This window comes from Protopterus annectens, chromosome 1.part0, assembly GCF_019279795.1.
Source record: "Protopterus annectens isolate FY-2018-M chromosome 1.part0, PAN1.0, whole genome shotgun sequence".
NCBI lineage: Eukaryota > Metazoa > Chordata > Ceratodontiformes > Protopteridae > Protopterus > Protopterus annectens.
In genome coordinates, this window is record NC_056725.1 from 1,076,433,641 (window position 1) to 1,076,449,975 (window position 16,335).

Sequence of the window (16,335 nt, forward strand, 5' to 3'; positions counted from 1 at the left end):
AAAATAAAAGGGACAGTATGCAGATAAGACATTAGCATGCATTGCATGGAGAATAAGATAAAATTCTGCACAGGCTATTTGTAAGAAATGGCACAAATATAAAAATATGACCTTGTTTTACTCACTTACAGAGCTTCTTTTCAAAATACAAAAGAGCACTGGTGTTTAATTTCTGTTCTACTCATACATCACAGATATGTCTACCTTCAATGCATGGTATTATTGGGATTTGGAAAAAAAAATTAATTTTTGCAAACTGACATACTGAAGCATAAGTGAGTGCAAACATCATTCAAAAAAGTTGGATTCATAAAATATAGTTGTTCTGTCTTGCACACATTTGCACAGAAGTGTACAGAGACTATCATGCCATGAAGAGAAATAATAATGAATGTTAATCAAATGTAAAATAAGCTGTCATCAAGCAGTGTTGGAGTCAAAGACTTTATATCCCAAACTGGGAGAAAGTGTACACTATAAAATTTAGTTACCTAAGTCTTATGCAAAACAAAAATCAATGGAACCATCTAAATATTGTTTATTCACACGACAGAGGACAGATAAGATATTGTGCAGGTAATGCTGCCTCAAACATTTCAAACAAGTGTTATTAACTTTGCTGCAAGCAAAACCTTACTATATCATAATCTTCTTTCAGCTGTTCCCGTTAGGGGTCACCACAGCGGATCATCTGTTTCCATTTCTTCCTGTCCTCTGCATCTTGCTCTGTCATACCAACCACCTGCATGTCCTCTCTCACCACATCCATAAACCTTATCTTAGGCCTTCCTCTTTTCCTGTTGCCTGGTAGCTTCATCCTTAGCATCGTTTTCCCAATATACTCCGCATCCCTTCTCAGCACATGTCCAAACCAATGTAATCTTGCCTCTCTGGCTTTGTCTCCAAACCTTCCAACCTGGGTTGACCCTCTAATATGCTTATACCTAATCCTGTCCACCCTCGTCACACCCAGTACAAATCTTAGCATCTTTAACTCTGCCACATCCAGCTCAAACTCTTGCCTTTTTGTCAATGCCACTGTCTCCAACCCATATAACATAGCTGGTCTCACTACCCTCTTGTAGACCTTCCCTTTCACTCATACAGGTACTTGTCTGTCACAAATCACTCCTGACACTCTTCTCCACCCACTCCATCCTGCCTGTACTCTCTTCTTCACCTCTCTTCCACACTCACCGTTACTCTGAACTATTGACCCCAAGTATTTAAACTCATCCACTTTCGCCACCTCTACTCCTTGCATCCTCACCATTCCTCTATCCTCCCTCTCATTCACAAACATATATTCTGTCTTAGTCCTGCTGACCTTCATTCCTCTTCTCCCTAGAGCATATCTCCATCCATCCAGGGTCTCCTCCACCTGTTCCCTACTCTCACTACAGATCACAATGTCATCTGCAAACATCATAGTCCATGGGGACTCCTGTCTGATCTCATCTGTCAACCTGTCCATCACCATTGCAAATAAGAAAGGGCTCAGAGCTTATCCTTGATGTAACCCCACCTCCACCTTAAACGCATTTGTCACTCCCACCGCAGACCTCACCACTGTCACACTACCCTTGTACATATCCTGTACCACACTTACATACTTCTCTGACACTCCTGACTTCCTCATACAATACCACAACTCCTCTCTAGGCACCCTGTCATATGCTTTCTCCAAGTCTACAAAAACACAATGCAACTCCTTCTGACATTCTCTGTACTTCTCCATCAACACTCTCAGAGCAAACATCGCATCTGTAGTGCTCTTTTCTGGCATGAAACCATACTGCTGTTCACTAATCATTACATCCCTTCTTAACCTAGCTTCCACTACTCTTTCCCATAACTTCATGCTGTGACTGATCAATTTAATCCCTCTGTAGTTACTACAGCTCTGCACATCACCCTTATTCTTAAAAATCGGTACCAAAACACTTTTTCTCTATTCCTCAGGCATCCTCTTACTTTCCAAGATTTTGTTAAACAATCTGGTTAAAAACTCCACTGCCATTTCACCTAAACACCTCCAGGCTTCCACAGGTATGTCATCTAGGCCAACAGCCTTTCCATTCTTCATTCTCTTCATAGCTATTCTTACTTCCTCCTTGCTAATCCATTGTACTTCATGATTCACTATCCCTACATCATCCAACCTTCTCTCCCTCTCATTCTATTCATTCATCAGTTCCTCAAAGTACTCTTTGCATCTGTTCAACACACTCTCTTCACTTGTGACTATATTTCCCTCATTATCCTTTATGACCTTTACCTGCTGCACATCTTTCCTAGCTCGGTCCCTCTGTCTAGCCAATCATTACAGGTCCTTTTCTCCCTCCTTAGTGTCCAACCTTTCATACAACTCTTCATATGCCTTATCCTTAGCCTTCCCCACCTCTCTCTTTGCCATGTACCTCATCTCCTTATACTCCTGTCTACTTTCTTCATCTCTCTGACAATCCCACCTCTTCTTTGCCAACCTCTTTGCCTGTATGCTCTTCTGTAATTCCTCATTCCACCACCATGTCTCCTTGTCATCCTTCCTCTGTCCCGATGTGATACCAAGCACCTTTCTAACCATCTCCCTTACTAGCTCTGCTGTAGTTACCCAGCTATTTGGTAACTCTTCACTGCCACCCAGTGCCTGTCTTAACTCATCCCTGAGCTCCACCTCACAATTACCCTTTTTCAATTTCCACCATTTGATCCTTGGTGCTGCCCTCACACTCCTCCTCCTCTTCTTGATCACCAATGTCATCCTACAAACCACCATCCTATGCTTCCTAACTACACTTTCTCCGGCCACCACTTTACAGTCTCCAATCTCTTTCAAACTGGCCCTCCTACATAAGATATAATCCACCCGTGTGCATCTTCCTCCACTCTTGTATGTCACCCTATGCTCCTCCCTCTTGTTAAAATACGTATTCACCACAGCCATATCCATCCTTTTCGCAAAATCCACTACCATCTGACCTTCTGCATTCCTTTGTTTAACACCATACCTACCCATCACTTCCTCATCCCCACTGTTCCCTTCACCAACATGCCCATTTAAATCTGCTCCAATCACCACTCTCTCACACTTGGGTACAGTCATCACCACTTCATCCAAAACCTTATTATATGCCAAACCAAAATACATTCACAAAATATATGTGTGTGCATGTCTAAGTTTTAATGTCTTGTGTTAGTATGTGTGAACAAAGCACATTCAAGTGGTTATATTAAGTATAACATGGCACATTTTCACCAATAAGGTGTGGGGAAGGTGCTTTTCCAATAGCTTACCAGTAGCGTAGCATGAGCAAAACATTAGCCTAATTCATCTAAAGATGGTCATTTAGACCTGGTTTAAACATAGTCCCAGTATTTATTATACATCTTTCTCTTTTTGTTAGCCAAGATTTCTTGACATTCTGCCACATCTAGAGTAGTCTGTTCCACTTTATCTATTGCAGTAAAAACAATCAAACTAATTATATTCTTGAACTGTCTTAATGTTGGCCAGACATAAAACAATTTACACAAGGATTCTGCTCGATAAATTACGCATTTAGTAGTGAAGAACTATGCTTTCTTTTTCGGCATTTCTAGTAGTAAATTCTGTACTATGAAAAATCTGTCTACAGTGAACACATTATTCCATGAATGGCTAGCCAGACATCTTTTCTCAGATGAAACATGGCTCATCTTTTCCTCCTCTTATATCCCCTGTGATAAACAAATAAACATTTCTCTTGTTTAATTTCTTCAAGTATTTTGGGTTTCTAACACCATGACAGGAATGGACCCCATTCCTAAGTCAAAGTATGATTCAAGTTCATGGAATTAGTATTGTTTTTATCTTTGATGTTAGCCAGAAGTGCTCTTCGCAGCAACCGCAATGTGCCCAGTAATGACTCCTTCAGTAATTCTTATGGAGTTACATGTATCAGTAACATATCTAAATACAATTGTAAACTTGTTTATTGCTCTTACTACAGTTGGAACTGTCTGGGTATCCTTCTTTCACATTGCCCTCATTTCTGCCTGAAAATCCTGGTATTTTATGACTTTGTATCTCTCTGTACACAAGACACTGTAGTCACTGGGTGTAGTCATTTCAGTGATCAATGCTACTTTTGTCTTCTTTTCAGGGATTACTATATCTGGTTTTCTCACAATCTATTTTTTGAACTGTTCGTAATGGGTGATCCCATGTGATGTAAACTTCATCATTTTTATAATGCTCTGTGGCTCAAAATTCCAGTGTTTTACAGCTGTTTCAGTATTGTAATGTTAGCATAATCCTCAGTGCAACAGTATTGCCACATTATTATGCCTTTCAGTATACAGTCCTTCTGCCATTAGTACATCACAGCCAGCAACAAGATGTGTGACTGTTTCCAAGTCTGTTTCTCCCACATGTTCAATGGACTTTGTAAACCAATATGTACGTAGTCTACTATCTTGGGCCACCAATATTAACATTTTATCTTTTGGTTTAAATTCACCTCTACTTAACCATTCCTGTGTTTGATCCTGATAAACATGAGGTTGTAATCAAACCAGAAGCCAAAAAAACTGTGAAAATGTTTAATGGAACAGAGCAACATAAACAAAAGGTTTAGTGCTTTCATCCGTCAAGACATCATCAGAACAATGAACTAGCCCATTCAATCAGTATAAATAGCAATTAAAACCATCACATGACTCTAAGCTCATTAATTAAACAGATATTATTTGCAGATGACATTGTGATCTGTAGTGAGAGCAGGGAACAGGTGGAGGAGACCCTGGAGAGGTGGAGATATGCTCTAGAGAGAAGAGGAATGAAGATCAGCAGGACTAAGACAGAATATATGTGTGTGAATGAGAGGGAGGATAGAGGAATGGTGAGGATGCAGGGAGTAGAGGTGGCGAAGGTGAATGAGTTTAAGTACTTGGGATCAACAGTTCAGAGTAATGGTGAGTGTGGAAGAGAAGTGAAGAAGAGAGTACAGGCAGGATGGAGTGGGTGGAGAAGAGTGTCAGGAGTGATTTGTGACAGACGAGTACCAGTAAGTGTGAAAGGGAAGGTCTACAAGAGGGTAGTGAGACCAGCTATGTTATATGGGTTGGAGACAGTGGCACTGAAAAAAAGGCAGGAGTCAGAGCTTGACGTGGCAGAGTTAAAGATGTTAAGATTTGCACTGGGTGTGACAGGGATGGACAGGATTAGGAATAAGTATATTAGAGGGTCAGCCCAGGTTGGAAGGTTTGGAGACAAAGCCAGAGAGGGAAGATTACATTGGTTTGGACATGTGCTGAGGAGGGATGCTGAGTATATTGGGAAAAAGATGCTAAGGATGAAGCAGTCAGGTAACAGGAAAAGAGGAAGGCCTAAGATAAGGTTTATGGATGTGGTGAGAGAAGACATGTAGGTGGTTGGTGTGACAGAGCAAGATGCAGAGGACAGGAAGAAATGGAAACAGTTGATCTGCTGTGGCGACCCCTAACAGGAGCAGCTGAAAGAGAAGAAGAAGAAGAAGATTAATAAAAACTGTGAACAATCCATTCTAAGATAAAAACTATTTAAATAAAAATACTAAAGGTTCAAATACAATCACATTCACATTCTAAACTTTTTAGAAATAAAATAGGTGAAATGGAGCAAGTGTCATTAAGACCTGGCTACACTAGGGAATTTAGCTTGAGCTGCCATTTCAGTTCCCTTTCAAGTAAATGCTCTTCCACAGTTCTACCCTAATCTTCTCTCTTAAGCTGTTCTATGACAAAATACCCAAATTTATGTCCAGGGTTTTTTTGGATATGTCTGAAGAAAGCATTCATGTCTTTTTTATTTTAATATCTCTTTCATGTTTGTATATTCTTACCCTCACCCATCTAATAGTTTTGTCTATGTAATAGGCAGAACAATCCAAACAGCAGGCAGTATAAGTAGCCCATTTGGTGTTACAATTATATTTCTCCTTAATGAGAACCTTAAACCCATTAAGAAAAAGCTGACAGCCTACTAATATATGAGGACAAGTTCTGATCTTGTAGCCCAGGCAGGTATGACCCTAGCCCTGAGTAGCATTCTCCAGTTGCCCAGAATGATACCACAGTACAAGGACAAAATGATTGACTTCAACAATTGGCTAAGCTTCTGGTGTCATTCTAAGGGGATCCAGTATCTGTCTGTTTGGGATGACATGGTCGACACACCACGATGCTTTGCCACAGATGGCCTGCACCTGCCGCCCCTGGGATTCTGGATACTAGCTAAGGCTCTTGCTACCCCTATAGTGCCTTTTTAGGCAAGGTTCAAATGACAAATTCACCACTGTAACAGAAACAGGCAAGCAAAAACTGAGAGTAATGCTACTCAATGCTAGAAGTCTAAATCTCAAAATGCACTCACTCGAGGCACTCCTTAAAATGGGGAACATCGATATGTGTGCAGTGACTGAGACCTGGTTCAAGGCTCCAGAGAGCACCCCTGCACTACCAGGCTATAACTCATACCACACTTTTCAGCCATGTAACCTGTACTGGAAAATATTAGGGTTCAATCAAACATCCTAATAATGGGCAAATTCAACTACCCCACCACTAACTGGGAAAACTACTCGTGCACCAACTCCTTAGCTCAATGCTTTCTGGAATTCATAAACTCCAATGCCTTGGATCAACTTATCCACACCCCCACTGGGGGAAACAATATCCTAGACCTAGTCATTACCAACATGAGTGACCGGTGTTCCAAACCAGAAGTCAATTCCTTGTTGGTCCGATCCGACCATAAGCTAATCATCCTTGATATCCACATCCCACCTCCAACCCCCATTAAGGAAACCAGAGTAAAAAATTTCTCCAAAGCCAACTTCATTCTTCTTAAGACAGATGTGGTGAACTTCATGACACCCATGCAGATGGAAAATACAGTTACAACTGCTGAATCCTACACAAATGCACTCTATAAGCACTTACAAGAGTGCATGGATCGTGCTATCCCAAACAGAACCAAGACACTATCCTCCAAAAAAAGGAAGCCAATCTGGTGGTCTCCTGCCATAAACAAACTGCACAACAGAAGGAAGAAACAGTTGCAAAAGAGAGTAAAATCCCATGAGTGGAGGAGCTCCCTGGTCAGCCTCAGTAAGAAGCTGAGATCTCTTATAAGATCCTCCAAAGCTAGCTACGAAAACAAAATTGCCACTAATTCTATGGACAACCACAAAGCATTCTATAGCTATGTCAAGAATCTCGATGGCAACACCCAGATCTGCTCTGAGTTACAGCACAACGGCACGAAAATTACAGAACCTACTTATATTGCCAACATCCTGGCAGATAGGTTCAGTGCTAACTTTATCCCCCCTCCCCCTGAAGGGCCTATATCTATACAGGAAGAATGCAGAGTCCCTGTAATCACAACTACACAGGTAAAAGCTTCACTCTCTAAAGCCAAAAACACAGCATCCATGGGACTGGACAACATCCCAGGCTGTGTTTTACACAAACGTCAGAATGAACTGACTCCCCACTTAAGCACCATGTTCAATAATAGCCTCGCATCAGGTTTTGTGCCCACTGAATGGCACAAAGCAACAGTTATCCCACTCCACAAAGGGGGAGCCACCACTGATCCCGGGAACTATTGACCTATTAGCCTGACAAGCCTGGTCTGCAAGGCCATGAAACGTATCATCATGGAACTCATAAACAAAGACATTGGTAACCTCCAAACTCTGGATCCCACCCAGTTCAGGTCTGTGATAGGCAGATCATGCCCCCTGAACCTGATCGACTTCTTTGAGGTAGTCACCAAATTTGTAGATGAGGGTAAGGTGCTTAACACAGCCTATCTTGACCTCGCCAAGGCTTTCAACACCCCCCCCATTCTGGAATTATAGCTAAACTCACTAAACTAGGTATAAATCCCTATGTTACAAGATGGGTTGCCAACTGGCTCACTGACGGAACCCACACTGTAAAAGTTGCAGACTCCAAATCTGACCTCAAAGCAGTGACAAGGGGAGTACCACAGGGTTCCGTCCTGTGACCTCTCCTATTTGGTATCTACTTCTCTGAAGTACAGGCTAACACAGAAGGCCTCTGGCTAATGAAGTTCACAGATGACTGCAAACTAGGAGCCATAGTCAAGTCCCCAAATGATGTGGACATCCTACAGATGGGCCTCGCTGAGACAGATGCCTAGTGTCAGAGCCATGCCCTCAAGCTCAATGCGAAAAAGTGCAGTGTCATCCCCTTTGGTAAAAACGCTGCTCTGTACCCATGAACTACCACACAGGCAGCAATCTACTTAACACCAAATGTGTGATAAGAGACCTGGGGACCCAGGTGGACAGTAGTCTCTCCTTTGATAGTCACATCACCACAGTAGTCATGAAGTCCTTCTACATGGCACACCTCATCATAAAAGGGTTCTTATCCAGGAAAAAATAGGTCATTGTTCCCCTCTACTCGACACTCATTAGACCAGTTATAGAGTACAACACTCCTTTTGGAATATACCTCACAAGATATCTGCGGCAGCTGGAAAGGCCACAGAAGTACCTCACAAAGAGGATTACTGGCCTCAAACAAATACCCTACACTGACCATCTCAAAAAACTCCACCTTTACTCCATAGCATATCACCTACTCCGAGGTGATCTCTGCCTAACATATAAAGCTATGTCAAACCCAGAGCTGCTGGACATGCTACACCTAAAGAAATCCCAGTCCCTCTGAGCTACATGCTCTAGGGACCTAAACCTTGTCAACACAATAAACAAGACATGCTGGAGGGATAGATTCCTGTCCCAGAGACTTCCCATACTCTGGAACAGGCTACCCATCTATGTCAAGCAAAGTTCTTCATTAGCACTCTTCAAGAAATATCTTGATGAGTGGATTGGAAATAGGAAATACACTCCAGGGATCACTTCTGTGTCTCTGCTCGACAGTGGCACAGAAAAATAACTTTCTTGGTTGGCGTAAGCCAGGGAATCTTGTTTGCTAAGCTTATGTAGGCCCTTGGGCAGATAGCCTAGGATCTACCTATGAACCTGTGAATCATCTAAATCAATCTGTCCTTGAAACAACATCTCTAATAGCTGAACATCAATTCTAGCATAGGCCACATTAAGTTCATTTTTAGAGATTTCTTGATAAGTATCAGTTAACAATAATGCATTCATCCTATTGTTATAATCAATTAGGTCCATGATAATAAACCCACCCCCCTTATCAGGTTTCATGATATGCAAAGATTTGCCATACATAAATTCAGACAACTGTTTTTCAGTTTCACTCAAGGTAACATACTTTTTCCCTGTTTTTTGGATAATGTTCCTAAATTCATTACTACACAATCATTCATACGTCAACAGAACCCCATGTGGTGGAGGATTGAATTAGCTAGATATTTTTAAAACATTACTTGAACAAACATTATTCACGTTAGTACCATTTGCATTAAAAAACACAGCCATATTAAGCTTGCGAACATAAAGTTTCAAGTCAATTAAAGTCTGATCAATTTGACCCCTGCTGGCAGGAATAAATCCAAATCCCTTTGCCAGTAAATCAGCGTGCTCAACAGTAAAATCTTTACCAGAAAGGTTAAAAATGGTAAAGTCTTTATTTGAATTCAGTATCTGTTTTGTGATGTTAATGCCATCTGTAACAGCTAAGCTGCCCTCAATCAGCTCTACCGTTTCCATCTCGAGCCATTCCTCTTGAACTCTGCCTTGGGTCTTGCCCCTTGTCGCTGGTAAAAATCCTCAGAGTACCCAGCATTGTTTGAAGATGAAAAATTCACCCTTTGAGCCTGAATACGTTCAGACCGCCTCAGTTCAACAGTTCCTCTTTCCCCTTGTACTTCTCTAGAGACATGGTTTTCATTAGGGGAAACCCTCCTGGGTCCCCATAGGTTGAGGGAAAGACTTGTCAGTGGGTTTGTACTAGATGGTAACTGTTTGAAGATCCTGTTCAATAAGAGCGGTGACTTCAAAATTTACAATTATTCTAAGTACAGGGTTCCTGTGGAGCTTTGTGAATTGTTTTCTAAAGGTTTGACTTTTGTCCCGTCTCAACACTTCGATTTATCTAGAACCCTCATTGACTTGAAATTATTTATACGTAAATTGAATTTAACTTTATTATTAGGTAGCAATGAGACAGTGAATAATGTCATTAGGGTACCTAGTATGTTTAATCCTCCGATTCATCCTATATTGTCTGTGTTTGAATATTTGTGTTAAGCTGAAATAAGAAGTTTATGGTCAAAGCGTGTTAATGTGGTCAACCTCAATATATCAGAGGTTGAACTTGAGGCTTTGAATGCTATTAAACTGTTACCATTACGTTTATTAAAACCAGACAAGGGAGGGGGGCTGCTTTTAATGGATTTAGACCTTTAAAATGAAAAAATGAGAAAGATGTTGGAGGGCAAGACTTATATGCCATCTAGTCTTAATGAACTGAATGTCACTTATAAACATATTAGTAGTTATTTGAATGATTTGTTTTTGGAAGGAACAATAGATTTAAATACCTTAAATTATTTATCTGTGATTTCACCAAAAATCCCTTCTTTATTTGACTTGCCTAAACTCCATAAGAGTATTGTGGATCCCCCTATGAGAATTCTGGTTAATGCCAGGTCCTCTATAACTTAATGCAAGTGCAAAGTTAGTCGATAATATCTTAAAGAAGTACGTAGATAGGGAGAACCAAATTTGTAAAGATCTGTGGGATTTTTTGGCTGCCATTAACAATTTTCCATTTCAGGAAACTATTCAGTTTTTAACTGTATTTCTCAATACCTCACAGTATTGGAATTGAATGGGTGGTGGAAAGAATGTTACACCATGGGGCTGAGAGTAACGAAGTGAGGTTGGTCCAGGAACTTTTGGACATCATATTAACTACTAAGTTTGTGATGTTCGGTAATGAGATATACCTACAAAAGGTGGGTATGGGTATGGCTATGGGATCCCCATACAGAGCAAGTTTTTCCAATCTAGTGATGGCCCGGTGGGAGGACCAGTACATATTCAATGTACCGGAGACCCTAGCCAAGGTAAAGTTCTATACCAGGTTCTTGGATGATATCTTCATCATGTTTGATGGAGATATGACAGAGCTGAATGATTTCATAGACCAGATGAATATCAGTACCACATTTTTGAAATTCACACACAAAGTGGCTGACGACAAAAATAGTTTATTTAGATGTGGAACTATCTAAAGATTTTGTCAGCAGGCAATATGTAGCTGGAATCCACTGTAAGGAAACTTATTCCATGATGCTACACTATATGAGTGCCCATCCATATCAGCAGAAAAAAAGTGTTGTGAAGGGCCAATTGGATCGTGCTACTCATATGGTGACAGATGAGGAGGTGTTTCTTGAGGAATGTGAGGTATTGAGAGGTATGTTCTCTAGAAAGTATATCCAGAGAGTTTGTTGTTTGACATCATTGAAGAAGTTCAATATAAAAGAAGAATAGGAACATATAAACAAATTTTAGCTAGAGAGTTTCATTGCACCCTTCATTTTAGAAGCAGATACAGTAAAATCGATCTTGCAAAGGAATTGGAGCTTGTTTCCTTATGAAATGGATTTAACAGACAAGTTAGGTGACACACCTATAATTATATACAAAAAAGGAAGAAATTTAAAAAGCATAATGGAAATGAGTAGGACAACTTTACATCACACAGAGGGGACTTTCAAGTGTGAGGCTTGTAGCTATTGTAGGTATATAACCTCTGGAACTACATTTTCCATTAATAGTAAGGTGTACAGGGTCAAGGGGAGGTATAACTGTATGTCTAAATCTGTCTATTTGGCCACCTGTCAGTTTTGTTTTGCATTTTATGTGGGCAAGACTGACAGGAAGCTGAAAGACAGAATCTACAAGCATGTGTATAATATAAGGAAAAAGAAGGTAAAAAATGCCTTGGTTTGGCATTGTAATGAGTACCCCTCTCATTCGTTTGTTTTTAGGGTTTTAGATCAAATTGTACTTAACATTAAGGGTGGCCCTTACCAATTATTTTGGAGCATCAAGAGCTGATTTGGCAGTTGAAACTCCATTCATATAGAACTCCAGGTTTAAATGAAAAGGTATCTATGGCATGTATTTTAAAGTTGAGAAGTTTGACATGTTAGGATGTGTTCTTGGTCAATAGTATGTTATAATAAAGAAGGAAGTGGTTATGTTTATTTTTACCTCATCGCTTCTTTTTTATGTTCAGTGTTCACCATGGAATATGTGAAATCAATTTTTATTTATTATTTTTTAACATATTTTGTAACAACATGTACATTTTTTACTGTTTGAGTGTTGTTAGGTTATACAGATTTTAATGATTTTATTATTTACGTTGTTTATTTGTTGGGGGTGGTCCACTGTATATGCTTAGTTTTGTTTTTAAATGTCTACGATTAGATTTTTTTGTAGAATTTATAGTTTTTTAGGTACATTTTTTGTACTTTAATTAGACTTAATAACAATTTAGAACACACAATCAATTAGTGCTATTTAAGCTGTGCTTGGTCTTTTTGCTTTTTGTCTGATGAAGTGTGGCTATTCAGCTGAATGAAAAGCTTAATTAAATAAATTGTGGGCTTCACGCTTTACTTCTTTTTTTGAGCATATTCCCTGGTGCACTGGTGGTTTCTGCTGTTTGTCTTTTCAGTGGTTTGGTGTAGGTTTGTCTCTAGGTCCAATAGGAACGGGGTAGACCAACCCACTGACATATGCTTTGGCATCCTGTTGAAGCTTTTTCTTTTTCCATTGAATACTTTTACTGTATTCAGTGTCACTCTTGTTAAATATCTCATTATAGTTATGTTTATACTGGAAAAATAACAGATCAGATGTGATACTGGCATCAAGATTGTCCAACTCATTGGACAAAACCTCGATCCGCTGGTCATTAAATTTAATTAACTGCTCTATCAGTTCACATCCTGCACTGTCAAAGATTCCAGTAAGTACTTTATGAAAATCAGAGCCTTTAGTTACACCATTAGGGAATCTCCAGAATTGCAGGCCATTTGGGACCCACCTGTTTCCCAAACACTCATGTAGGTATAGATGGTTTGAGGACATTTTGGCAGAGATAGGTATTTTGTCCCAAGATCGTATTAACACTATCAGTGCCCTCATGGAATTGGTCTTGTTATACAATTTTTTGTTCTTTGAGGGACAACTGTTTAGACAAGTCAAGGGTGTAGCAATGGAGGCAGCGTTTGCCCCCAGTTTTGCAAATCAAGTTATGAGCTTCTGGGAAAAACATTTTGTGTTTAATTCCTCTTTATGCTCTGGGTTTGCTTTTTCCACCCACTTTCTGGAAGATATTTTTATTGTCTGGAAAGATAGTGAAGAAAGACTTAATAGCTTTTTCCATTACATTAATTCCACAATGTCATTTTTAAGATTTGTTCATGAGGATAGTGATTCAATTATTTCTTATTTGGACGAGACTATTACTAAGGATTTGAGAAAGAAGTGTCTAGTATCTAATATTTTTCATAAAAGCACCTTTTCTAATAGCTATTTACATTTTGAAAGCCACCATCCTCATTGCCAGAAGAAATCAATGGTAGAAGGTCAGCTGGTTAGGCTTGCCAGAATGATTTCTGAGGATGAGGTTTTTGAGGATGAATGTCGGATACTTTTGGAAATTTTACTAAGCGGGGGTATCCCAAGAAATTTTTAAAACCTACTTTTGATGAAGTGGCAAGTAAGAGAAAAAAGTGGACTTTACCTCCCTTTGCTATATCATAATAATAGGGGAGTTCAAGATAGTGTCAATGGGATTTTGGGTGTGGGCTCTGATGCTACCACAAGTGAAATTCAGGTGTGTGATGGAAATACGCACAATAGGTCCTTTATTTGTACCTATTCTTTGGATAGTCATGAGAGTGTACAAACAGTGAGAAATAATTGGCTACTGATATCTGCGAACCCCCAGTTGTGTAGATTATTAGGTGATAAACCAATTATGGTTTATAGGAAGGACCTTTGTTTCAAACAGTTATTGTAGAGAACACATAGTATTGATTGTATTTCATCTGGCATCCGAGGTAGTCCAAGTGTGGATGTTGTAGAACTTGTCCTCATATATTAGTAGGCTGTCAGTTTTTTTTTAATGGGTTTATGGTTTTCATTAAGAAGAAATATAATTGTAACACCAAATGGGCTATTTATGCTGCCTGCTGTTTGGATTGTTCTGCCTATTAAACAGGCACAACTATTAGACGGGTGAGAGAAAGAATATACGAACATGAATGAGATATTAAAAATAAAAAAGACACAAATGCTTTGTTCAGACATATCCAAAAAAAACCTGGACATAAATGTGGGTATTTTGTCATAGAACAGCTTAAGAGGGATTATTGGGATAGAATTGTTGAAGAACATTTACTTGTGAGGGAAATGAAATGGCAGCTCAAGCTAAATTCCCTAGTGGAGCCATGTCTTAATGACACTTGCTCCATTTCACCTATTTTATTTCTAAAAAGTTTAGAATGTTAATGTATAATGGATTGTTCACAGCTTTTATTAATATTTGTTTAATTAATGAGCTTAGAGTCATGTGATGGTTTTAATTACTATTTATACTGATTGAATGGGCTGGTTCATTGTTTTGATGATGTCTTGGTGGATTAACGCGCTAAACCATTTTTTTTTTCTGTTTCTGTGTTCCATTAAAAAGTTTTCACTGTTTTTTCAGCTTCTGGTTTGGTTACTAGTCTGTGAGGTGACACAATGCACGCACCCACTGTGTGTGTGTGTGTGTGTGTGTGTGTGTATGTGTGTGTGTTTGTATATATACATACATATATTTATGTATATATATATATATATATATATATGTATATATATATATATATATATATATATATATATACATATATATATATATATATATATATATATATATATATATATATATATATATAATGCTTATCCATTATTCCAGAGGAACTGTTTCCTAGAGAACATATTTGAGCCCAATTCAGAAAGACTGCTGTGAGATGTGCACATGGTGAACAGTTCTAGGTAGCTGTGATTTAGAGACAGGTCTACCAAGGTGGTGCAACATAAAGATGTGCAACATTGTGGTAGACTATCCTTGTGGCCATACTAAATGCTGATGAGTCATTCCAGGGGTGATGCATATATGAAATAGCCACGTTTTCTCCCTGGAACTGCCTGTGGTGAACCATTTAATAGCTGAGTGATTGCATAAGGTAACTCAGAAGCTCATGCTTACCCATTAAAAAGAGATATGTGCTTGGGTGTTTAGCAGATAGGTAGTGTTTGGGTCATGTGCTCATACATGCATGTGTGGGTCTGCATTTGTAAATTTGTGTCTATCTGGATGGTCACATAGAAAGGTTAGGTAGGGGATACAGTGTCTGTATGAGTGTGTGTGTGTGTGTGTGTGTGTGTGTGTGTGTGTGTGTGTGTGTGTGTGTGTGTGTGTGTGTGATACAGTGAACAAGGTGTGCCTGTGCCACTGTATTGTATGGGCTATCAGTGTTAACTACCATAAGAAAGTTCTGATCTGCACTTGAGTAGTTAATGGAGATTCAGATACATGCAAATTAGCTAACAAAGAGTTTTTTTTTCTTATTGTAGTTAATATTTTTCTTTATAACAAGTCTGTGCTTCACAGAAACAAGCCCTCTTTACCATAACCCTTACCTCAAGCACTTTGGTTCTTTCTGAATTCCTAGGATTATTTTGTCATTCAACACAATTTATTTTTAAATCAGTAAATACAATAGCATTTGGTTTTAACAAAACAGAGTCTTTTTTATTCATTGCATAGAAATCCAGACCAAAAAAAGGATTCAGAGTCTCACAGTATTTGTTGTTTGACAAAAAAGACAAAGTCATTGTTTCGCTGTCATAGTACAACTTGCTTAAAAAATGAAAATACTTTTCCTTATTGAAAATTTAAGTTCATAGCGTTATCTCCCACCATACCTCTCAACCTCGTGGAGCAGGAAATATGGACAAAGCCATAAATAATTGGGGGGAAAAGGACCAGAAAGAGGGGCAATGTTTAAATATTGCTCTTACAAACTTAGAAAGTTAATAGAATAGCAAGCTCTGCATTAGCATGAATTTTCTGAAGGATATGAAGTCTGAAACTCAAATGTCTGTGATTATTTTCTGACTTCAATCTTCAATGATTTACCAGAAAATCACAGTTTTATGAAAAACAGACCAGAATTATGAGACAAAAATCTGGACATTCTATGGAAATCTGTACAGCTGAGACGTATGCGGCTCCAACTCCTTCTTTTTCTTTTATTATGAGTTC